Here is a 27,521-nt window from a genome sequence, read left to right as displayed (position 1 = left end):
CCGTTTCACAAGCTTCTGAGTGGTGCTCTGAGCAAAACTTATTACTATCACTATTCATGAAATAAAAACAGTTTCTGACAAATGTGGTAGCTCCTCCTTCCCCCATATTTTCTCTACAGAATTGAGAGGCTAACTTGAATCCCCTCATAGAGGCTTTCAGTGCGCTCTTTCCACCTGTCTATTCTCTCCTCCCCTCTGTGTTTAACAGTGGATAATCGATTTTACTCTTAATGTTACTACCAATGCTTTCAATTTCATCTACGGTTGTTTTTACTTATCTTTACGCTGAGTCAGTCTTTCGAGAAGAATTTATTTTTAGATTTCTTCACATTTCTCATGCAGCATTTTCACATTAGCTTCCCTGTAATGACGATTTGTTTCAGTCGTAAGTTCAAATGGCTCTGAGCACTATTGGACTTAACATCTATGGTCATCAGTCCCCTAGAACTTAGAACTACTTAAACCTAACTAACCTAAGGACAGCACACAACACCCAGCCATAGCGAGGCAGAGAAAATCCCTGACCCCATCGGGAATCGAATCCGGGAACCCGGGCGTGGGAAGCGAGAACGCTACCGCACGACCACGAGCTGCGGGCTCACTCGTAAGTGACTTGTATATCTCTGGTCCTGAATTTCCTTGAACATTTTTGTACTAGCTTACTTCATCGATCAACTGAAGTATTCCTTGTGTTATCCAAGGTGTCTTCTCAGCTATCTTCCTTCTACCTGTCTTTTTCTCATTAAATCCTGTGATTCCCCCTTATACAGACAAATACTACCCTCCAACTGTGCTGCCTACCGATTAATTCCCTATCGCAACATCTGTAGTCTCAGAATACTTCAGACGTGTGTCTTCCTTCCTCACTTCATTGTCCCACTGCTTTGCGTATTGATTATTACTGACCCCTGTCTTAAGCTTCAGCCTACTCTTCATCATAACAAAATTTTGGTCTGAGTCTACATGAGCTTCTCCGTATGCCTTACAACGCAATATCTGATTTCATAATGTCTGCATAATCATGATGAAATTTAACTGGAATCTTCGCGCATCTCCCGGCATTTTCCCAAATATACTTACATCTTTTGCGATTCATGAAAAGAGTATTTGCTGCTACTAGCTGACATGTATTGCGGAAGTCAACTTAGCCTTTCTCCTTTTCCTTCCCTACAACCGAATTCCAGTCTCTCATGACTATTATATTTTCATTTCTCTTTACATTCTGAATTACCTATCCAATATCCTCCTCTCTCTCTTGATCTTCTGCTTGCGATGTCTGCATGTGGAAGTGAATTATTGTTGTTGTTGGTTTGCTGTCAGTTCTGAGGAAAACAAGACTATAAAATAGCTCTGAGCTCTATAGGACTTAACATCTAAGGTCATCAGTCCCCTAGAATTTAGAACTACTTAAACGTAACTAACCTAAGGACATCACACACATACATACCTGAGGCACGATTCAAACCTGCGACCGTAGTAGTCACGAGTTTCCAGACTGAAGCGTCTAGAACCGCTCGGGAACAGCTGCCGGCAACAACTCTATCACTAAACTGTTCACAATAAATCACTCTCTGTCTTATCTTCTTATTCATAATGAAACTTACTCCCGGCCGATGACGCCAAACTCTCATTTCATTTTCATATCATTCGGTGGATGTCCACCAGAGAAGACGGTCTGAGTAGTTCGGCCAAAGGACGCTGTATGCTTGGTGCGCCAGCTGTGATTCTCTGCACATCCCGGTGCGAAGTTACGCTGGCCATGGACTTTGCAACTGCGCACCTACAGCCAGTCTCCACTTCACCCACTGAGTAGTTGAGTGGTGAACATATCAGTAGCCCGAGCCTATTAGCAATCTTTGTCTGAGGACTCAGTCTTCACTGCTGCGAGGTCATCTGACCTGTAGCCCTATATTTTAACCAATCCACGTCGTATTGACGTTCAGATAGAGGGTCGCATTTCGGTCAGTACCTCATATATAGTCAGAAAGCATAGTTGCTATTACTTTGAGGGAGGCATCGTTTTAACTTGATCCTTTTCCTCTTTAATAACTATGTGCAATGAATCTTATTATAATTATTGTTGTTACTATTATTTTTCTCTCTTTCTTTTCTTGTTACACATATAATATATATATAAGTTATTTTGTACCAGCGATGATGCTCGGATAGAAACAAAACAAGTAGAGTTACGGTCTACAGTTGATGTGTTTATACACCTTCACCTGTTTGTCTATATTAGTAGCGGGAGGAGGTGACGCGTTCCGTCAAGTTAATACGGTTAAAAAAATGTGTATTCCAAACGTACATTAAAGAAGTGTTATAAAAAATATTAGGAAAGCAGAGTTTATTCGTACATTTACGATGGCCATACCTCTCTGTTCATCATTCCGCCCGCGCCAAGAATCCTGCATCAAGAGGATCAAAGGAGACAAGAAAAATTTGCGTGAGCAGAGGAGGGGCGATCCGGAACCAGTATTGTCTTACCAAGCTTTATGCACAATGATGGTAACAAGAGAAAGAAGAAGGTAAATTTAATTGCTGAATATATGTATTGAATATTGAAGGTTTGTTGATATTAATACCAGTGAAAGTTCACTCAGGATATGGGTACCATCCAGTTTCTTTAAATTATTCTTTAAAAATTCTTTTTTCATTATTCAAACAGCAATTATTAATCAGTATCTAGTATATATTATATTTTTATGCGCAACCCCCCCCCCCCCCCCCCACTATTCCAGCCACTATTCATTTTGTTACATGTTTGTTTTTTGCGATTTGGTCTGAATGGTAATTCTGGGAAGTCGCATGTTGGCTTTGTAACCACCTAATCCTGAAAAGAGCAAATTTTCATTTCAGTAACCTATTCATATTGACAATTAGAATTAGAATACATTTTTGTAGGCTGGAGGTACATGATAAAGGTAGCAAACCATACGACATGTAAACTTCATCTGCTTCTGTTTATTTTTTTTTTTCTTTTCTATATAACATCAAATATTCAGTATTATTAAACGCGTTAAATCATGCTCTTCAGTTATAGAAACGAAACAAAATAAAATATAACAATTACACGTAGCAGTAAGGAATACCCATTTGGAAGAAACTTTTGTATCTTGCCTGGGCTGCTGTATGACTCGAATATCGGCGTCTTCCTCACGTTTTCGGTTCAAGGCTGTTCCCAGCTATGGTCGTACATAGATCTTGTGTTTTCTTTTCATTCCTTAACTGCTGTGAAAGGAGCCACACAACACTTTTTTCTAATCACTGTTTCTGCCTGAGTCTTGGACAGTCTATGTTGGTGCTTCGTGTAACAATCAGCTTCTGTTCATGATTTACAAGCAACCTCCTTTCTATCTAGAAAACTTTTATCTTTAAACAACCTTCGGAGGTTCTTTAGTTTCACCTTCCCTGCTGTGCGAATTCATGGCGCTTTGGGTCACAAACCATTCCACTGCTCGCAGGGATCCGCAGTAGTCTGCACGTTCTTCATGTCCATTCTTAAGCGAGGTAAGAGCATCCACAAGGCAACCCCGTATGTGTTTGCAGAATGCGTCTCTGGCGTTCGCTGTACGAAATCCATGTTTCGCCTTATCTCATCTGCCGCCGCTGTGACTCAATGAAAAAGGTCCCGAGCGGAGGTACTACTGCAGCCCAACATTTGCACCGAAAAACTAGGTTCTGTGAATCTGTATTATTTTGCCTGAAATAATTTCATTTTTTTCCATGATTTCTACTTGTAGGCACAAAAGTGCATAAATGGATATGTAGTTTTGTTCCTTTTCATGGACATCGTTTCTCCCATTAGTAATTTGATTGTTAGTTGGTAATATAGTGTGTAAACAATAATTATTTACAACGTAGCGCAGTGGTGCAGAGGAAGATGAGATGAACAATTAGATGCAGGTCTATTAAGCTGGGAATTAACCACAAACCGAAACCTCCTCGCAGGTTAAACTATGTGCCGGACCGAGACGGGATCTTCGACTATCGCTGGCGATTGCTCTACGAACTGAGCTACTCACGAGATGTCATCACAGCTTCAATTCTGCCAGTACCTCGTCTCCTGCCTTCCAAACTTCACAGAAGCTCCTCTGTGAACCTTGCAGAACTAGTACTCCCGGAAGTAAGGATATTGCGGAGACATGGCTTAGCCACGGCCTGGGGGATGTTTCCAGAATGAGATTTTCACTCTGCAGCAGAGTGTGCGCTGATATGAAACTAGCTGGCAGATTAAAACCGTGTGCTGGACCGAGACTCGAACTTGGGACCGTTGCCTTTCGAGCGAAAGGGCTCTACCAGCTGAGCTACCCAAGCACAACTGACCACCCGTCCTCACAGCTTCAATTCTGCCAGTATCTCGTCTCCTACCTTCCAAACGCTCGCAGAAGCTTTCCTGCAAGGTTCTTAGAAGAGCCTCTGTGAAGTTTGGAAGGTAGGAGACGACGTACTGGCAGAATTGAAGCTGTGAAGACGGATAGTGAATCGTGCAGGGGTAGCTCAGTTGATATGCCGATTGCTAAGCTGTAGTTGGCGCAAACAGTCCGGCTTTCGCAGCCGTGCAGTACGGAGGTGCTGTTGTTTACGCCTGCGAAGCATGCGCGCGCTCGCTGTTGATTACATTCCAGCGGCCGTCACTTTCGTCTCCTAGAACCATGGCCAACCGTTTTAGAAAATAAACACTACGAATGAGCTTCTGCAACGACTGCACACGACCAAAGGCCTTGGAAGTGCAACGCTTACTATGCGACGTTGCTAAAATTCCAGCTTCCGACATCTTGGGAATCCATTTGTTCATATTAAGTAGTACGGTGTACGTCAAAGTGGTCAATGACGCGGTGTGCGACAGAATACTTCGTGATACCAAACACGGATTACGCTTTTGCTACGCTGATGTCGGTTCAGTCACTGTCGACCACGCAGGCTTGGGAATGTTCTCCATACGAGTTTTCGAACTCCCGTTCGAGCTCCAGGTGGAAGACGTTATCACGGCTTTCCACCCCTGTGACACTGTACATGGCCACACTGCCGAACGCTGGGCGCACTTCCAAACCTACCTCGTTCGTAACGGATACAGCCCGGGTCGACCCGTCGGTCTCTCAACCTAACGCCGGCGACTCTACCAACAGCGATAACTTCCGATCCCCACCCGGCCTATTATTTGGACGCCTCTTCAATTATCGTTCCCGCGACGGCCTTCCTCCCAGAGTGCCACGATTCCCTTCCGTCTTCCGACACAGAGGGTCGAACACGCAAACAACGTTCACCTGAAAGTCACAAGAGGAGGCGTCGTACGGTCTCGGAACGAGACTGATCACCTTCCTCTGAGGGTGCAGAGGCCATCCGACACGACAAGGCTCGGAGAACCTGCACGACGACACAAATGACGACAATATGATTCCGGCTGTGGCTCTGTCGGTGCCTACTCTGCTGGCTCGCCCAGGTGCTCCTGAAGCAATGGACTCCACAGTAGCGACTGCCTCCGAGACGTCCTCCGCTCCTACTAACGAAGTGGGACGTAAGAACATCACAACGACAGCACGTTCAATGGTGTGGTGTGATGAAGTCAACGGACAGAGTTATCCGACAGAAGCCCAGTTACGCCGCCGATAGCGCCGTCTGGTGGCGTACGGTACGACTCGCTGTTGTCTCGCCCTACTTTACCCTCCGATGACGGAGTTCCCCTCCACAGTGCGGTACGGTTCCAAACCTACTGAGTAGCTCACCCGTGAAACTTCAACTGCTGCGAGAGATGATATGGGAGTCGGACGTCATCGCACTACTACAGGAAGTACATGTGGCCACACTTGCAGACGTCGCGGGATATGACACTTATCCTTCATTTATTGAGCACCTGGGACGCGGCGTAGCCTTCGACGCCCGAGAAGGCATTCCAGTGAATGATATCACATACCTCCAATCCGGCAGGGGTAATAGCCGTCACCGTCATGAGGACACATATTCTCAACATTTACGCTCCGTCAGGCTCACCCGCAGACGCGACAGCGCTCACTTCTATTCAGAAGAGATCGCCCCTTTGATTCTTGGACGCTGTGGCCATTACTTGCTTGTGGGTGATTTTAATTGTGTCCTGCTGCCTAAGGATTAAATGTCCCACTACAACACCTGTCAAAAACTGCTTCTTGTCGTCGGTGATCTGTTGTTCCGCGGCACTTGCAAAGTTCGGATTGGCGACGCGCCTGTACATACTTGCCAGACGAGTCACTCGGTGATCCATCTTGATTGGATTTATGTCCCAAGGGAACTCACACCCACAGTCCAACGTGCAGAACTCTGGCGCTTGATCTTCCCCCAGCAGGTGGTCTGGCGCAGTCGTGCATTGAGGAAGCTAAACATTTCCCATCGTCATGATCCCGAATATCTTCAACGTGGTAGCGTGACATGGGCCACCTGTCAACGTCGCTTACGTAAGTACTGCCCGACCTTGACTTGGTGGCTGGACTGCGCCAAACCTCCCATTCTAAGTACCTTGATTGAGTATGATAAGAAAATAGCTACGTGGAGCCGGCACATTACCATTTCAACCCGTTTCTCCGTGACTTGGACGCCCATTTCCAGAAATGGTTCCCTCGTAGCCTTTTCAACAGCCTGTTGGCAAATTCGTTGCCTTGGATTCCAAAGTGTCCTGGGCTCCACACAAACACCACTGAACGACAGGACGATTCCAGGACATAGAAGGACTCCTGATAGGACGTTAGCAAAAGATGGTGGGGGTAGCACTGGTCGATAGCTTGCAGGCTGCCCAAGGAGTCAGTACACAGGATTAGTGACTCGCCAGCGTATGAGCGGTCCTGATCGAGAGCAGGGGATATGGCCACCAGTTCTGCAGTGAAAACAATGCAGCCATATGGAAAGGAGTTCTGTTCCATATGTCTTCCATGAATATACGCAAAGCCTCTGTGACAGCCGTCGAGCCGCCTATGTAAACCAGTTCATGGCCACAGTACATGTCAAGAATGGAAAGGAAGGGATAGCAGAGAGCCGCCGGCCTAATGGAGTACTTAGGGCCATGCGTAAGATCCACAAGAAACTGCACTGGACACCATGGACGTGTACGTGAATGTATCTCGAGGAAATGTGGTAACCGGAAGGACTTCAGTTTAGACAGAAGGGACTGGATACGAGCCGCAATCGTAAGCCTTGACCACTGCCGCCGATGCGGGAGATGAACCTCCGCGTTTGGGGAAAGGAGGCAGTAATTCGGATGTGCAGGAGAACTACGAACGTGTGCAACGTGTGCACACCTAATCCTCAATGGGGGGACTCTGGCCTCCATCAGGACACTGGTCACTGGCCAGCCAGCGTGGCCGAGCAGTTCTAGAAGCTTCAGTCTGGAACCCCGGGACTGTTACGGTCACAGGTTCAAATCCTGCCTCGAGCATGGATGTGTATAATGTTCTTAGGTTAGTTAGGTTTAAGTGGCTCTAAGTCCTAGGGGACTGATGACCTCAGAAGTTAAGTCCCATAGTGCTCAGAGACATTTGAACCGTTTCTGAACATTGGTCACTATACTCGATCTAAAAGCTCCCATAGCTGCAGCAACGTAGGGCGATCTTCACCCCAATTGGTGATGCTCAGGCAGCGGAGGGCACAGAGGTGCTGACAGCACCTCTCGATATGTCTCCAGTACAGTTAGTGGAGCGTCATTAAGGCAAAGTTCTGGCTCTGGAGGAATGGTTCGACGTCGACAGCAATGCAAAGCCGTGGGCTATAGCCCAAGATTGCACTTTGTGAATGGCTCCCTGTAGGCGCAGCTCAGCAACACCAATACTGGTCTAGCAGTACGAAATTCAGAAGTCATCCGCATACGGAGAAGGTAATACCAAAGGGCCTACAGCCGCTGCTATACCGTTAATAGTCACTAAAAATGGAGAGACACTCAATACGGAGCCCTGCAGAACGCCATTCTCCTGAATACGGGGGCAACTATGGGAGTCATCAACTTGTACACAGAAAGTGCGAAGCGACACGAAGCTTTGGATAAAAATCGGGAGCGGGCCACAGAGACTCTACTCATACAATGTGGCAAGGATATGATGTTGTCAGGTCGTGTCGTATGGTTTACACAAGTAAAAAAAATATGGCAACCAGCTATTGGAGTCTGGAAAAGGCTGTACGCAGGGACACGAGGGATATAAGATTTTTAGTGGTAGAGCGACCCTGGCGGAAGCCGCCCTTACATGGAGCCAGTAGGACACGTGACTCCAGTACCCAACTCAACCGCTAACACACCATACGTTCCAGCAGCTTACAAATAACGTTGGTGAGGCTGAGGGGTCGATAGCTATCCACATAAAGCGGGTTTAGATTCGGTTTGAGCACCAGAGAGATGGTGCTCTCCCGCCATTGCGATGAAAAGACACCATCGCACCAGATCTGGATGAAGATAACGAGGAGATGTCGCTTGTAGTCAGACTAGAGATGTTTAATCATCTGACTGTGGATACGATCCGGCCCAGAAGCTGCGTCAGGGCAGTATGAAAGGGAGCTAAGGAGCTCCCACTCTGTAAATGGGGTGTTTATAGGGTTCACTGTGTCGTGTAGTGAACGAGAGGACTTTCCTTTCCATACGCTGTTTGAGTGTGCGAAAGGCTGGGTAGTAATTATATGATGCAGAGGCTCTGGCGTATTGCTCAGCAAGTGCTCAGCAAGTGCTCGGCAATCGCATTTGTGTCGGTAGATAACATACCATTGATGTTAATCCCAGGTACACCTAATGGCGTCCCGTATCCAAAAACATATCTGATCTCTGTCCAGACTTGGGAAGGTAGCATATGGCACTCAATGATCGACACGCATCTCTCCGAACACTCCTGTTTCCGTCGTTTTATAAGCTGGTAATCGAGGGCACAGAGCCTCCTAATGGCTATTAGGTGCTCTATTAAAGAGTGCCGCGTATGTCGCTGTAGAGCTCGCTCTTTAATTGCCTCAGAGACTTCCGGCGACCAACAAGGGACTACCTTTCGCCAGGGGTGCTCTAAAGAACGAGGGATTGCGTTTTCTGCCGCAGAATCGAGCTTTGTAGTGGCCTACTCAACGATAACATCGACGGCACCATGTGGGGGAGATTCGCCGGTGACAGCAGATGTGAAGGCTTCCCAGTCTGCCTTGATTAAAGCCCATGTGGATAGGCGTCCATGGACATGACACCAGGGGTGTGGCAGGAAGATGGGGTAGTGGTCATTATGACACAAGCCGTCATGTGCTCCCCAGTGGATAGATGGGAGAAGGTCAGGACTGCAAACCGAGAGATAAATGGCCAAATATGTGGCATGTGTCACACTGAAATGTGTGGAGACACCTGTATTTAAGAGATCGGACAGTGAATTTTCGACTTCTGTGCCTCGGTCAAGAATCATGGCGCTACCCCACAAGGGGCTATGCACGTTGAGATCTCCAAAAGTAGGAAAGGTTTAGGGAGTTGATCAATCAGTTCAGTCAATACGTTCAGGGGTACTGCACAAGCTGGAGGAAGATATACATTGGCAACAGTTATTTCCTGCGTCGACCTTATCCTGTCAGCCACAGCTTCAAGAGGGATTTCAAAAGGCACAGGTTCACTACATACTGAGTTCAGGACATAGACCCAAATTCCACTTGACACGCTGTTATGGTCGCTAAAGTTCCTTTTTTTTCTTTTTGGTCATCAGTCTACTGACTGGTTTCATGCGCCCTGCCACGAATTCCTTTCCTGTGCTAACCTCTTCATCTCAGAGTAGTACTTGCAACCTATTTGCTTGACGTATTCCAATCTCTGTCTTCCTCTGCAGTTTTTGCTCCTTACAGCTCCCTCTAGTACCATGGAAGTCATTCCCACATGTCTTAGCAGATGTCCTATCATTCTGTCTCTTTATCAGTGTTTTCCACATATTCCTTTCCTCTCAGATTGTGCGTAGAACCTCCTCATTCCATACGTTATGAGTCCACCTAATTTTCAACATCCGTCTATAGCACCACATCTCAAATGCTTCGATTCTCTTCTGTTCCGGTTTTCCCACAGTCCATGTTTCACTATCATACAATGCTGTACTCCAGACGTACATCCTCAGAAATTTCTTCCTCAAATTAGGCCGGTATTTGATATTAGTATACTTCTCTTGGCGAGAAAAGCCTTTTTTGCCGTAGCGAGTCTGCTTTTGATGTCCTCCTTGCTCCGTCCATCATTGGTTATTTTACTGCCTAGGTAGCAGAATTCCTTAACTTCATTGATTTCGTGACCATCAATCCTCATGTCAAGTTTCTCGCTGTTCTCATTTCTACTACTTCTCATTACCTTCGTCTTTCTCCGATTTACTCTCAAACCATACTGTGTACTCATTAGACTGTTCATTCCGTTCAGCAGATCATTTAATTCTTCTTCACTTTCACTAAGGATAGCAATGCCATCAGCGAATATGCCATCAGCGAATATATCCTTTCACCTTGTATTTTAATTCCACTCTTTAACCATTCTTTTATTTCCATCATTGCTTCCTGTATGCACAGATTGAAGAGTAGGGGCGAAAGGCTACAGCCTTGTCTTACTCCCTTCTTAATACGAGCACTTCTTTCTTGATCGTCCACTCTTATTATTTCCTCTTGGTTGTTGTACATATTGTATATGACCCGTCTCTCCCTATAGCGTACCCCTACTTTTTCCTGATTTTTGAAGAGCTTGCACCACTTTATTTTGTCGAACGCTTTTTCCAGGTCGACAAATCCTATGAACGTGTCTTGATTTTTCTTTAGCCTTGCTTCCACTATTAACCGTAACGTCAGAATTGCCTCTCTCGTGCCTTTACTTTTCCTAAAGCCAAACTGATCGTCACCTAGCGCATTCTCATTTTTTTTCCATTCTTCTGTATATTATTCTTGTAAGCAGCTTCGATGCATGAGCTGTTAAGCTGATTGTGCGATAATTCTCGCACTTGTCACCTCTTGCCGTCTTCGGAATTGTGTGGATGATGCTTTTCCGAAAGTCAGATGGTATGTCGCCATTCTACACACCAACGTGAATAGTCGTTTTGTTGCCACTTCCCCTAATGATTTTAGAAATTCTGATGGAATGTTATCTATCCCTTCTGCTTTATTTGACCGTAAGTCCTCCAAAGCTCTTTTAAATTCCGATTCTAATACTGGATCTCCTATCTCTTCTAAATCGACTCCTGTTTCTTCTTCTATCACATCTGACCAATCTTCACCCTCATAGAGGCTTTCAATGTATTCTTTCCACCTATCTCCTCTCTCCTCTGCATTTAACAGTGGAATTCCCGTTACACTCTTAATGTTACCACCGTTGCTTTTAATGTCACCAAAGGTTGTTTGACTTTCCTGTATGCTGAGTCTGTCCTTCCGACAATCATATCTTTTTCGCTGTCTTCACATTTTTCCTGCAGCTATTTCGTCTTAGCTTCCCTGCACTTCCTATTTATTTCATTCCTCAGCGTATTTCTATATTCCTGATTTTCCCGGAACATGTTTGTACTTCTTCCTTTCATCAATCAACTGAAGTATTTCTTCTGTTACCCATGGTTTCTTCGCAGCTGCCTTCTTTGTACCTATGTTTTCCTTCCCAACATCTGTAATGGCCCTTTTTAGAGACGTCCATTCCTCTTCAACTGTGTTGCCTACTGCGCTATTCCTTATTGCTGTATCTATAGCGTTAGAGAACTTCAAACGTATCTCGTCATACCTTAGAACTTCCGTATCACACTTCTTAGTGTATTGATTCTACCTGACTAATGTCCTGAACTTCAGCCTCCTTTTCATCACTACTATATTGAGATCTGAGTCTATATCTGCCCCTGGGTACGACTTACAATCCAGTATCTGATTTCGGAATCTCTGTCTGACCATGATGTAATCTAATTGAAATCTTCCCGTATCTCCCGGCCTTTTCCAAGTATACCTCCTCCTCTTGTGATTCTGCAACAGGGTATTCGCTATTACTAGCTGAAACTTGTTACAGAACTCAATTAGTCTTTCTCCTCTTTCATTCCTTGTCCCAAGCCCATATTCTCCTGTAACCTTTTCTTCTACTCCTTCCCCTACAACTGCATTCCAGTAGCCCATGACTATTAGATTTTCGTCCCCCTTTACATACTGCACTACCCTTTCAATATCCTCATACACTTTCTCTATCTGTTCATCTTCAGCTTGCGACGTCGGGATGTATACCTGAACTATCGTTGTCGGTGATGGTCTGCCGTCGATTCTGATTAGAACAACCTGGTCACTGAACTGTTCACAGTAACACACCCTCTGCCCTACCTTCCTATTCATAACGAATCCTACACCTGTTATACCATTTTCTGCTGCTGTTGATATTACCCGATACTCATCTGACCAGAAATCCTTGACTTCCTTCCACTTCACTTCACTGGCCCCTACTATATCTAGATTGAGCCTTTGCATTTCCCTTTTCAGATTTTCTAGTTTTCCTACCACGTTCAAGCTTCTGACATTCCACGCCCCGACTTGTAGAACATTATCCTTTCGTTGATTATTCAATCTTTTTCTCATGGTAACCTCCCCCTTGGCAGTCCCCTCCCGGAGATCCGAATGGGGGACTATTCTGGAATCTTTTGCCAATGGAGAGATCATCGTGACACTTCTTCACTTACAGGCCACATGTCCTGTGGATATACGTTACGTGTCCTTAATGCAGTGGTTTCCATTGCCTTTTGCATCTTCATGTCGTTGATCATTGCTGATTCCTCCGCCTTCAGGGGCAATTTCCCACCCCTAGGACAAGAGAGTGCCCTGAACCTCTATCCGCTCCTCCGCCCTCTTTGACAAGGCCGTTGGCAGAATGAGGCTGACTTCTTATGCCGGAAGTCTTCGGCCGCCAATGCTTATTATTTATCAAAATTTAGGCAGTGGCGTTGATCGAACCCGGGACCGAAGACGTTTTGATTATGAATCAAAGACGCTACCTCTAGACCCTGGGGTATAATACCCCTTATAGCTGCATAGGGTAAGGGTCTCCACTGGCAGGATCCAGGTTTCCTAGAGGGCAATGCCGAAAGCAGGTGTACATCTTAACCGTTGCCTAGCTCAGCCAAATGTTGGAAAAAACCCTCGCTATTCAACTGGAGGATTACGTGATTGAGAGGCTGGGAAGACATGAAACAATCAATGAGACAGTCTACGCCTCAGGGTCACTTGCTGCCACCAGATGAGTACCTGTGTGAATGACATCCACTATTTCTGAGGGCCCAACTAGATCTTAATCTTCAATGGACGCCAGAATCTCCACCTCATCCTCTGACACAGAGATTGTAGGTAGTGGTGGTGTGGATGTAACTGCAGTGACTTAGTTCTTGGGGTTTTTTTCTTTCCTTTCACTGATACTTAGGTTTGTCCAGCTGGGAGGGCTTTATGCATTCAGTCTCAGGGACTGAGGAAGACTGTGAAGCCCTATACTCCAGCCACTGGCGTGTGTCAGCTTTGCCACTGGTAGGAACCTTGGAAGGGTGTGACCCAAGGGATCCGTTCCTGGCGAGGGGAGCCTAAGAAAACTTATGCTTGTCTGGCTGAGAAATGAGGACTGACGTCCCTGATGGTTGTGGGGATGAGGCTCCTGAAGTATCTTGTGCAAGAGCAACAGGGAGAGAAGTTCCCCCCCCCCCCACTATGAAGGATGCTGGTGGAGTCTGACGACTCTGAGAGCCAACTGTACATGGCAGAACGGAAGATGGGGTCGAACCGTTGTCGTAGCGGCGGCGTAGGTTGACCGCATATTCACAGGATGTAGCCTCTCAAAGTTTCTCTTAGTCTCAGTGTAAATCAGTCGCTCCAGGGTGTTGTATTCCATTATTTCTCTTTCTTTCTGGAGAATCCTGCAGTCTGTCGAGCAAGGTGAATGGTGCTCTCTGTAGTTGATACAGATGGGAGGCAGAGCACAGGGAGTATTGGGATGTGAAGGGCGTCCACAGTCCCAAAAGGTGACACCTTAAATACAGTGGGATGACACATGGCCGAACTTCCGGCACTTAAAGCACCACGTTGGGGGAGTGATATATGGCTTACATCACAGTGGTAGACCACCACTGTGACCCTCTCGGGTAATGTGTAACCCTCGAAGGCTGAGATGAAGGCACCGGTTGCTACCTGATTATCCCTTGGAACCTGGTGACTGCACCGCACGAAATGGACACCTTACCGTTCCAAATTGGCCAGCTGCTCATCATCAGACTGCAAAAGAAGGTCCTTGTGCAATATGATACCCTGGACCATACTGAAGCTCCCATGGGGTATGATGGAAACTGAAACATCTCCCAGCTTGTCACGCGAGAAGCGCTGTTACTGTGCGGAGGATGCTGTTTTGATCAAGACCAACCCTGACCGCATTTTGGGCAAGTCTTTCACCTCTCGAAACGTGTTCTCCGAATGTTTGACCACCAGCAAGTGATGACGCACTACGCTTCATGGCGTGTCATCCATCCTGATGCCACCCATTCCGACGAGGCGCACTCCCCAGGGCCACCACCCAGCTGCAGCAAAGGTCACCCTGGCAGGATGGCCTTCCCAGGAGTCCTGATACCTCAGGGTGACAGCCATCTACTCCTTGGCATACGTGGAGAGTTAACGGTGCAGGCATCAGCAGAGTGATCCATGAGTGGTCAGGGGGCAGCAACCAATAGGATACATGATGGCCCCACCATAACGGACTGGCTACTGTGCTGGATATCAAGCCCAAACGAGCGAAGAAGTCCATAATTGTGGACAGCGCAGAAAGCGATACTGCACAGAGGATGAAGGAAATCGCACCCTGGAGGGTGACTTCGAACAGCAACTGGGGAATGAGCGGAAGTGCAGATCCACGTCGCCGAAGGATGCGAGAGGTCTCAGTGGATGATGGACAGTATGCATCATGTAAGGCGCCCTTCCCCAGTTGGCTCGCTCTTCGGGAAAATTTTGAAAAATGGAAGTCAAACATTACAGGGGACCATCACATAAAGACCTCAACGTGTGAGACACCTTTTAGTCATCTCTTACGACAGGCAGGAGTACCTTGGGCCTGTTCTAACCCTTGCACGTGCAGGGGGGTACAAAACTTGTAAACACTGTTTAACGGTGTGAGAATGAATAAGCAGTGGATATAATATGGTTTTGCTCTTGCTAAATATACAAACTTTTGGTTAAGAAAGCATAGGTATGAGCCTGGAAAGTATTCTGTGAGAAGTTGGATGGTACAGGAATATGCGCAAGATTTAATACATTAAATTTTTGTTGTGGATAAACACTGATGAAATATATGCATTTATTTCTGATTTTAATCATGGAATCAGAATTTTTCCATTGATCTAATTACCAATTTGTCTAGTGTGTAGTATCATAGAGCTTTGAAAGAATCATTATGCTTTGGCTTCCAGATGTGGGGCTTAATAAGTATTCTGCATGTCATTTTATGCAAGAGATCAAAGAATTCTTGATACGCTACACTATTTAAAATAAAACATTTTCAGAAATTGGTTTTCTGTTCTACTTCTGATCGACAACAGGAAGTGATGTAATTCCTGGGTTTTACATTAGCTTTTCACCAACTACAGAAAAAATCAGCCTAGAGAAATTTGGAAAATGAATAGTCCTCTGATATTTCTTAAAAGAGCTTCATATGGAGACGAACATTTGACTAAAGGGAAATTGATTTGTGTATTTAACTTAAAAAGTTAATAATAATAATAGTAATAATAATAATAAGACTCTATAATATGAAAATCACGATTGTTTTCATAGAAATATGTGACTTAAACATGTATGAGTGTGGTGTACCTCTAAGGTTCCATGCGGTGTAGCAAGGCTCCTCCCTCCTTACCTATCATCCCAATTTGTATTCCTCCTAAACTCAAAAAAGCATTGCTGAGGCTCTTCAAATCTATTGGAATAGCACCTTAGAATCGAAAGAAACAGGGGATCATGCCTGAAGCTCAGGCATAGGTGTTTTAAGCAAATGCAGCTATATGATTGCAGAGACCATTTCCAGTCTCAAACTTTTATAACATGCACATACAGACTGACGTGACGAAGGAATATTTGAAGCAGTGCGGGATTAGCCGAGCGGTCTAGGCGCTGCAGTCATGGACTGTGCAGCTGGTCCCGGTGGAGGTTCGAGTCCTCCCTCGGGCATGGGTGTGTGTGTTTGTGCTTAGGATATTTTAGGTTAAGTAGTTTGTAAGCTTAGAGACTGATGGATGACCTTAGCAGATAAGTTCCATAAGATTTCACAGACATTTGAAAATTTTTGAAAATTTGAACCCATGTCTCTTGCTCTCTAGGCAAATGCGCCGACCACTGTGGCACAGCGACTTTGGATTACTGCATAGACTTTCCTAGCATATACATAGTAGATGTTTGATGTGTTCTCTGGAAGCATATAGTTTCATTTGATTAAAACACATATGCCCGAATTTGAGGCAGGATCCTCCGTTTCCTTCGATGCTGAGGTGTTATTCATATACAGTTCGACATCCTTTGCAATCCTATTCGAGTTCAGATACAATACCAAGTGTACTGAGGCGTTTATGGGACTCTGTATTGAGGAGGGAGGCGTCCTAGTTAGTCCGTACATAAGTGAAAAGCCACTGTGAAACGGTGGCATACTGGTTAGCATATCCGCCTAGCGAGCAGAAGATAGTGGATCGAGTCCCACCCCTGACACAAATTTTCCTCTGTAACTCAGTGATGATATATACGAATTATGGAACTCGAACGGGAAAGAGAGAAAACGAACGATACCATACACAGATCACTGAGCAATAACGAGACCAGGTTGGGAAAGACGCCAACCGAAGGGAACGGTGAACATCCATTCCCTGGAAGTCGTTCCTCAGCTTTTTCGTTCATATTTGAGAGCCGTTCCTTTGCTACTGCTCCTTTGCGAAAGGCCCTATCCTCGACTTCATTCTTATTGAGGACAAACGACGCTCAGTATCCCTTATAAACCACCAAAATAACTACCTACCGAACGAAAATCCAGTCCCCTTAAGTGATTGCTGCTTAACACGATACACGTAATTTCAGGGACACATGAGCATAGCCACTGCATTTGGAAGAGTTCCCAATGCAACTGTATTTTTGTCTTTGCATAGTTATTGCTTTACATTTCTAAGAGAAGAGCTTAAACTGATTGGCTTTGTATTCACTGTTGCTCATTTATTGAGCGTTGTCTACCACAAAAGTCACAATTCTGCTATCAAATACATTTCCGACGACGCAACCTCAACAACTAGTATTCACAGTATCACGGTCTTTAACGTCTTCTTCCTTCTCGACGTCTTATATGTTCTCATTTAGGCAGTGTGTTGTCTTACACACAGCTTCACCTTATGATGACAGCTTTTGGCTTTCTGCCTTTTCCTGGGGGATTCATTTGTATTCATTCTTTGGTCTATATCATTTTGGAAATAGGAATTTGAACGTTCGTATAAGTGTGATTTGTACAGTTCATGTGTTAAATCTGTATTCACTATGTTATAAAATGTACTTGTAATTTTTCTTTATTTTTGTATGTCGTAGGCGTTCTCACCTGGTTGTTATTCACGTTGTTAGCAAAATATAGTACTGAAGGAACCTGATATCGATTACGCATTCTTGAACGGAAAATAAAAGAACTTATTATATTAATTTTTAGAGTTTAATTGTCCTAAACGCTGACAAACGAACGGTGAGAACAGGTTATTAAAAGAAACCTTTATTGAATTGTACAAAATCATATTTAATTAATATTTATATCAATGTGATGATTTAACCAGGCGCTAAAAGAATAATTTCACTCAACCAAATTCCTTACGGCGGTATCAACTGTTCATTTTCATGCTGTAAGGGTTCTTTTGAAAACAGCACTATGGATTTCCTTCCCAAACTAATAAAACACTAGTTTAAATTGCTTTAAGATGAAACAATAAAGTCATCCATTGATTTCTTTGCGCTCGCACTCGTACCTTTTCTGAATCGATGGTTAGAAATGGCTCATACACTTTCAGTTATATTAAGGCACAATTAAAGACACTGATGTTCGCTACATGGAACATCACCAATATTTATTTAAAACGATAAACACAAAGGAAGAGCAACTGTTTGCACTTTAAATACAAAACAAAGATCTGCTTTAAGGACACTAGTACGAGCGTTATGTCACTTCACGTTGTAACAGGACTTGAAAAAAGTATTCCGATACATTACTTTGTTATTCTACGGAATGGATTGTTCTGTACTAAATGACCCTCATTTAGTTCCAATGATAAGCCGCAATGTTTAATTCTGCTGCAAATATTTAATTAATCCTTCTTCGATTAATATGCGATTCCAAGGCTGGACTGATCACACCACACCTCAGGCCATACTACTATTTAACTCACTCCGGTGTTGCGGCCGTTCCAGTAATATCTACAGCTTTTACAATCGTGAGACTTATCGACCTCTCACCGGATGCAAACCAAACCACATGTTTTCCTCATGCAGTCATTTATTTCAGTTTTTAATTGTACAGCTATACATTCGGGATGCTTACGTACATTGCTGTGATGTAGACAACAGAAAATCCAATTTAACAAGTCCAGCAACAAACAACAAGAAAATTTTGTTAATAAAACAAGAAGATTTTAATTATAAATTTAACGCTTTATGAAGACGAGGCAGCGGTATTCAGAGGACCCACGAGATGCGAACACTGTTAGAAAGTGTAGGAAACCCTGTAGATGATTATAGCCTCTTACAAAGAGTGTATATACTGACCAGTCACATTGATGTGACCATGTCTTAAATGCCTGAATTGTCAGTTTTTGCAGTTCTGATCAATGTGAGACGTGCAGGAAAAGAGTCAGTGAGGTTCTGAAAGATATAAGGATTTGATATATAAGGATTGGGAGCCATGCCGACTCCACTACCTTGGCCAGCATCGCTAGGTTCTTCGGTTGAGGATCCATGGCGCAAACAGCACGACTCAAGCGTTCCCACAGATTCTCGATTACGTTTCAATCCGGGGAGTCTGGTGGCCATGAGAGTACGATGAACTCATCTTAGTGCTCTACAAACTGCACACGTTCAAGGTGAGGTGTACGACATTTTGCACTGTCCTGCCGGTCGCTGCCGAGGAGAAACAAACTCAAGTAGGGGTGGGAATAGTCCTCGAGAATAGATGCATATTTGTGTTGATTCACTGCGCCTTCCAGAATGAAGAGATCACCCGGGAAATGCCACAAATCATTCCCCATTCCACGGAAGTTGCAGAGTTTTTGCTTTCAGACGTTCCACTCCGTAACACCAACGGCCACCTGTCTGATAGAGCATAAAGCATGAGTTATCTGGAAAGGCAACCTATCGCCTCTGAGTGGATGTCCAGTTGGAGAAATTAAGTGCAAATTCCAACCCTCGTCTCTAAAGAACAGCAACGTTCGTTGAACGGTTGTTGAAGGGACGGTGTCGGTAGGTCCTTGGTTCATCTGGGTGGTCAATTGCTCAACAGGTGTACGGTTGTTCTCTTGCAAACATCTCCGTAGCCATCACTCACACCTGTCATCTATGGCCCATGGTGCAATACAGCTGTCTTGGCTCCATTTATGTATAGTGCCACGTTGCCATGAGCGGTACACTTTTACCTCCGTTGCAGATGAACAGTTTATAAACTCAACCATTTCGGAACTGCTGCCATCCATTTTGGACGTCAGATAAATCGCCCTGTTTCCGCATTACGACAACTAATACACTACTTTACACATTCCCCAACACGCTTCATTTACCCATCACTGTTAGTGCTGCTACCAGTTGACGTCCAACATGGACGGTGTTCCTAATAAGATAGCATGGCCGTGTCTAATCAATAATAGTTTTCTTCTGAGCAGTCATACGACTCTGATAAAGTTTTATGTATACTGTGTGACACAAAGATATAGTGTCATTTGTCTGATAAATGTATGCTTGCCCTTCGTGGTAAAAATATTTTTCTTGTGGATAGGGTTTGTACTCTTAATGAATACACATAAAATAGCTATTTTTTACTATATGTGCATTTGTAGAAAATTATGTGGCAAGATAAGTATTATAACTGTTATTCTTTGTTATGGCGTCGTCAGATTCCATTATAAGCTGAATTGTTAATGCGAATGAAAACTGGCGCATGTGCTAAAACTTCAGTCAGGCTGTCATAGAAAAGGAAACTCTATTCTGTGCAGTTGCAGTGGTACAGTAGGGCAGTCGTAGCCAGCTTGGTCGGCTGAGGCTGACTTGTTCCTGGAAACATGCATCACAGGAACTGTTAGGCAAGGAATACGCCAAGCTAGCCCACTCCCATAACAGGCACACTGTAGCACCAAACTGGCGGCGTTTGCAGAAATGGCCCACAAAGAGGAGCTTTACCATGTGGGCCAAAATACAGGGATAATGATTTGCGATCAGAGTAAAGCAACCCCAGTCTCTTTCGAGCCGGCTGAAGTGGCCGAGCGGTTCTAGGCGCTACAGTCTGGAACCGCGAGACTGCTACGGTCGCAGGTTCGAATCCTGCCTCGGACATGGGTGTGTGTGGTGTCCTTAGGTTAGTTAGGTTTAAGTAGTTCTACGTTCTAGGGGACTCATGACCTCAGAAGTTAATCCCATAGTGCTCAGAGCCATTTGAATCATTTATCTCTTTCGAATTTACTGCCTCTCAGGCGTTATTCTTACAGTTGTAAGCTCAAAAGTCGACGCTGTAGAAATGAATAACTGCAATCGGATAATTGATGAACAGTAATCGGTATTTGATTCAATCACTGCTGAATGCAGGACAGGACGTAGCAAATTTAAGGGCTGATTGGGAAGCCATATATAATGAGGAAAACGATAATACGTAGAATGTCAAGGCAGTAAGTGAAACCCGATCACACAGCTGGAAAGTGACATATTACTACGGACTGGAGGTGCATCTGTTCACCAGATTAAGATACATGAAATGTTAGCTGAAGATAATAAAGACCACACATACACTCCTGGAAATGGAAAAAAGAACACATTGACACCGGTGTGTCAGACCCACCATACTTGCTCCGGACACTGCGAGAGGGCTGTACAAGCAATGATCACACGCACGGCACAGCGGACACACCAGGAACCGCGGTGTTGGCCGTCGAATGGCGCTAGCTGCGCAGCATTTGTGCACCGCCGCCGTCAGTGTCAGCCAATTTGCCGTGGCATACGGAGCTCCATCGCAGTCTTTAACACTGGTAGCATGCCGCGACAGCCTGGACGTGAACGGTATGTGCAGTTGAGGGACTTTGAGCGAGGGCGTATAGTGGGCATGCGGGAGGCCGGGTGGACGTACCGCCGAATTGCTCAACACGTGGGGCGTGAGGTCTCCACAGTACATCGATGTTGTCGTCAGTGGTCGGCGGAAGGTGCACGTGCCCGTCGACCTGGGACCGGACCGCAGCGACGCACGGATGCACGCCAAGACCGTAGGATCCTACGCAGTGCCGTAGGGGACCGCACCGCCACTTCCCAGCAAATTAGGGACACTGTTGCTCCTGGGGTATCGGCGAGGACCATTCGCAACCGTCTCCATGAAGTTGGGCTACGGTCCCGCACACCGTTAGGCCGTCTTGCACTCACGCCCCAACATCGTGCAGCCCGCCTCCAGTGGTGTCGCAACAGGCGTGAATGGAGGGACGAATGGAGACGTGTCGTCTTCAGCGATGAGAGTCGCTTCTGCCTTGGTGCCAATGATGGTCGTATGCGTGTTTGGCGCCGTGCAGGTGAGCGCCACAATCAGGCCTGCATACGACCGAGGCACACAGGGCCAACACCCGGCATCATGGTGTGGGGAGTGATCTCCTACACTGGCCGTACACCTCTGGTGATCGTCGAGGGGACACTGAATAGTGCACGGTACATCCAAACCGTCATCGAACCCATTGTTCTACCATTCCTAGAGCGGCTAGGGAACTTGCTGTTCCAACAGGACAATGCACGTCCGCATGTATCCCGTGCCACCCAACGTGCTCTAGAAGGTGTAAGTCAACTACCCTGGCCAGCAAGATCTCCGGATCTGTCCCCCATTGAGCATGTTTGGGACTGGATGAAGCGTCGTCTCACGCGGTCTGCACGTCCAGCACGAACGCTGGTCCAACTGAGGCGCCAGGTGGAAATGGCATGGCAAGCCGTTCCACAGGACTACATCCAGCATCTCTACGATCGTCTCCATGGGAGAATAGCAGCCTGCATTGCTGCGAAAGGTGGATATACACTGTACTAGTGCCGACATTGTGCATGCTCTGTAGCCTGTGTCTATGTGCCTGTGGTTCTGTCAGTGTGATCATGTGATGTATCTGACCCCAGGAATGTGTCAATAAAGTTTCCCCTTCCTGGGACAATGAATTCACGGTGTTCTTATTTCAATTTCCAGGAGTGTAGATCCAGCAAGGAATCTGTCAATGCATATCCTGCAATGAGAATATCTCACAACAATGTGATGAGGACGTCAGCAAAGTTACCAATAAATTACAAACCTTAAAGACGGCAGTAGTACAGCTGTCACTCTAGTGTGAAGCAGTATCTGAAAGCACACCGAATCGAAGTCAGTGAGAACGAAAAGATATGTGGAGTACAACTACAGCGAACTGGCTATCAATAATGGCAATCGGGTGGCATTTTGTCTCCTCGAACATGTGACTGCTCATAATTCGGATATGCACAAATGATGTGCATGATCAGGCTCACAACAGACAAAAGAAGAGACGTCTGGAAGCCAAGGAGTTGCTAGATCTTGAGGAAAGAGAATAACATATACGAGTTAGAACATGGCACCTGCAATCAGATGAGTGTGAAGTAAAGAATGAAATAGGTGAAAATGAAACTAGGAGGCGTTTGGTGTCCGTTCAATGACTGGCTGCCTGCCTTACCTATGCTGTGGTCTTCATACATTTCCCAGTTTCTATAGCGCCCAACATTCAAAGATGTGGTCATACCAATTTGAATATGCCATGTGAAAACTCCAGGATGTTAAATCATTCCAGCACTCGCTTCAAGAGTTAGGACAGGCTTGTAACAGAACGAAGTAAATGGCGACCATGGCATTCTCCATGGGAAAATAGATACAGGGGTCGTCTTTCACAGATGGGCAACTGGTCACCACGAAGAAGACAAAATGATTTTCAGCATAGACGAAAGGAGATCAAATCATGAACTCACTAGGACTGTAGGAGTGCAAATCTGTGAAGTATCCAGCGGAAGTTTGGGGAATATACGGCTCCAAGACACTGAATAGGTAAGGATAGACCTGGCAAAAGTAGACCAGGTAAGAAACAGCCCATGGCACTTTTTATAAATGGAAACAATTCGATCTGTGAGATCAAAAACGTGAAGAAATTTAGGGAATGCCAGTAACAGAATATAAAAATGGATGATAGCTGGTTTGAATGTGTAATGTAGTAGTAATAGTTTACAAATAATTTTTATTTTCTGCTAATGTGTAGTTTCTGATAAAAAATTATAGATATAGTTGAATATGATTGCGTTGTTAAATTGTCTGTGCTTTTCTTAATTTTTCTTGGCGATTGCACTTCACTGACATAGTTGAAGCTGCAGGCGGCGGACTCAGGGAACACCGGCGCTTGTCGTAATCGCGAAAATCCCCTTCCTGTAATTTTCCTCTTCACTTACTTCGAAAAATAAAAAAAATACTTGATACTGTTTTTCAGTATAATATTATTCGCGCACACACATGATACACAGAGCTCGCAATACTTCTTATCTAAAATTGCATATCTTCATCGGCCTTCTCCATACAACAGAGCGCGTAAGAGTGAAGAAAAATAAAATAAGAGATCTGTACAATAATTTGATTTCTCTTTCATTTTTCTGCTCCTTACCGCGCATTTATAATTAACGCCTTTGCCAACCCTTCGGTAACTCGGTGTTTCAATTTTTGTTTTTTTCTTAAATCTTAATTTTACTATATCCTGGGGGCCTTTTATGTTGTACTAACACAACTTGTAGTTTTCCGTTGAGATGTGATTAATTTGGAACAGGGTGTGGCCTACATGATGAAACTGAGTCGTCTCTTACCAATAATTATTTCGTCTCATTCTTACTAGGCTGATGTGCTAACCATTACCCACTGTAGCGTAATGTAGTAGTGTACTCTAGGATTGTCGATGCAGCTCTGTTTTACATGCTGCTTTGGTGGCGTAGTGAATAGCACATCTGCTCCGCAAACAGATGACCCAGGTTCAAGTCCTTGTGTGACACGAATTTTAATTCATTTCTTCAGATTCAATAATTACTGAACCTTTTTAGTTTCATTGTGTGTGGCTCTTCTGTAATGTCAAGACAGGATGAGGTTGTTAAGATATTAATTTCTCTGCGTCTGTTGCCTAGGAACTAAAATTTTTCATGTTCATGTTAAGAATCTGGGCATATCTTTAGGGTGGGAGCGCACCCCATGCCTGACCGGACACTGGCGTTTCCTGGGTCGTCGTTTCACTGTCCCACGAGGTCTGTATAAACATGACGCCGTGTTCAAGGCCATCATGAGGCTGTCACTTGCCCATAGCTGGTAATTGCTTGCTATGTCCACCTGTCTCTGGCCCAGTACCAGCGACTTGGGTACAGAGTTGGGTGCAACATTCACACCTTCAATTAACAATATATTGGAATTTGGAAATTTGTGGTAAGTTCCTATGGGACCGAACTGCTGAGGTCATCGGTCAATAGTTTTAGAGACTACTTAATCCATCTTAAACTAAGTTACGCTAAAGACAACACACACGCACCCATGCCCGAGGTATGGCTCTAACCAATGATGGGGAGGGCTGAACCGTGGCAAGGTGCCGAAGACCTCGCGGCGACCTTGCGCGGCAACAAAATATTCCGGGCTATTATGCCGTCGTCTGAGGCATTTCACTTAAAAACCGGACGTTTCGTCCCCATTTGCAGAGGACATTTTCAAGGGGGATTATAGTTTTGTTGAACATCGGATTCACACCCTGGCTCGCTACTGACTGCAGCAAAATTCCGCTTCCGCGAGCTTCCCCGCAGTTGCGTGGAGTCACATGTTTTGAATACGCGAGCGCAACTGACTATTGTCGACTGCCGTCGTCCGCTGGTACTATCGTCCCATGGTGGAAGTCTGGTACACGTCTTCTTCAGCACCGGAATCTAAATTTCATTCAATTTCACGCCCTCCTTCTTCCTATTAAAATTCCTGGGGCGTTTCACAATGTCTATGGCCTCTCTGTATAGCCTTTTGTGGTATCCGTTTGTGGCTGCCAGTACTTGAGTCCATTGAAAATGAATGTGGTGGTGTCCTGGCCGTAAAGCAATTCGCAAAAGCTGATCTGTCGATCTCCCCTCTTCTGCTATTCCCTTGTGCTCTTCGAAACGTTTTCTGACCGTGAGTTTTGTAGTACCCACGTACACCTCCACACAACTACACGGAATCATATAAATAACAGCTTTTTCCAGCGGTTGGAGAGCTTCATTCGCCAATTTTTGATGATTGTGTATCTTCCGTGTGGGTGTGTAAATTACCGTTGCGTTCCGCTTTCTCATGATTTTTCCTATTCGGTCAGTCTAGTCCTTAATGAATGGCAGGAAAACGTTCTATTTCACCGTCGCTTGAGCATCACTGTGATTTCTACTCCATGGTCTTAACTTTCTTTTCACCTCACCGAACGAGTAACCGTTCTTGAGCAATGCAGTGGTGAGATGTTTTAATTCTGCGTCAAGCAGCTCTGGTTCACAGATTTTCCTTGCTCTATCCGCCAACGTTTTATGATGCCTGGCTTTTGTTGCGGCTGCGGTTCGATTCCCGTTGTAGGTAACGGTCTGTGTGCGTGGGTTTTCTGTAAACCGTGTGACTCAAGATACCATCTTCTTTGAAAACTAGGGCATGAAGAAAATTTAAGCTTCCGTCTGCCTCTTCCTCCATGGTAAACTGAATCTTCGGATTGGTCCCGTTCGTGGTAGCGGAGTTTTGCTGTAGTCAGTAGCGAGCCTAGTTGTGAATCGGACATTCAAAGAAGCTACCATCCCCCTAGCGTTAAAGGTTATTTTTTTACGTTCACACCATCCCCAAAGCAAGCCAATTTCGCGCAACACACCAACACAATGAATATTAATTTCAGTGACCTGACAACAAGGACAATCGTGTGACAGCCTGTCGAGTATCTCCAAGGCTACAGGTAACACAGACACCCATGGGACCGTGAAATCGACTAGTAGCCGCCTGCTGTGACATGCAAGGAATGAAAGCCCTCTCTCCACTGTCCTTGTGGCAAGACGATGAATCATTTTGTTTTATAATCTATGCCCTTCCTTTCATCGAGGCGAAAAGCCATGCACCCCTTGAGTATTGTGGTACTTGCAGTAACTCTCGGTGATGTGACATTAGCTCTCTACCATGAGAATACGGAATGTTGATTCTGAGGGACAAATTAACTATCAAATGATCATGGACTCATTGTTGTATTAGAGGCCAAATTTCCTTCTGGTAGGTGAATGAACTATGAAATTTACACATAGCACTGTAATTTTTGATACTGTTGGACAAATATAGTATGGAAGTACCATGACTCCTGTTAGTAAATAGTTGTCAGTAGACAGTCATGAAATTTTGACACTATTAAAAGTAGTAGAAATTTAGTAACGGAATCGCTTCCCATATATGTTCAGTGATGCACTCTAGCTTCCACAGAAATATGGTTTTAATGTCTGGAGTGAGTGTGGGAGATACGAGAATAAGTCATAAATTTTATGAATCACATAAAAACCGTGAATCACACAGAGCCTGGGAGATCTGGATTCATGGAACTGCTGAAGGCAGCGTTACAGATTCTGAATCTATAGAAATGGCGATAGTTTGAAATGTTGCAGGTGGACTTCGAGCATACCTCACATCAAGCGACACCACTGTTCTCCCTGCTAGTTCTCTGGGTGCCTTTGCAGGAAATTCTTCCTTCCACGTCGGAGCCCTGCAAAACTCCACACTTTTATCACGACATATTGTGTGTAGTGCGACGAAAAGATTTAACTTTTGGAAGCCTCATCCGCAAATCAACGAAGAATTTGTTTTATTATAGGTTATGATATCCTCAGAGTATCTGCATGTGTATGTTATCTGTTTTATCTGAAGAAACATAATCTTCTTTTCCGTTTTTTTTCCTTTAGTTAAGTAACATCCCTTTAAGTTTTGCTGAAGTTATTCGCTATCTCCCACTCTTCTTAGTTTTGGGGTACCTATGTGTTAATGTGACGGTAGATAAAGCCCTTTTCTACTATTCCATTTACGTTGAATAGCTGAGATGATGACCCTCATGTGTTGAATTTTTTTTATCATGCATAGTTTAGCATCATTAGCGTTATGAAGTGTTTTTATGTGTTCCCCATTAACACCCCATGCAGATCCAATCTTAATTCCGACTTGCAATTTAACCTGATCCTACGGTATAATAAGTTATAAGAAACACAAATGCAATTAATTCCTGCCACTCATATTAGGTCATTCCACGTCCCATCAAGTACCCTTGAGCCAGTGTGATAATGGAAGCTACCGT

The sequence above is a fragment of the Schistocerca gregaria genome, chromosome 5 (genome assembly GCF_023897955.1).
Source record: "Schistocerca gregaria isolate iqSchGreg1 chromosome 5, iqSchGreg1.2, whole genome shotgun sequence".
NCBI lineage: Eukaryota > Metazoa > Arthropoda > Insecta > Orthoptera > Acrididae > Schistocerca > Schistocerca gregaria.
Note: the sequence above shows the minus strand (reverse complement) of the source record.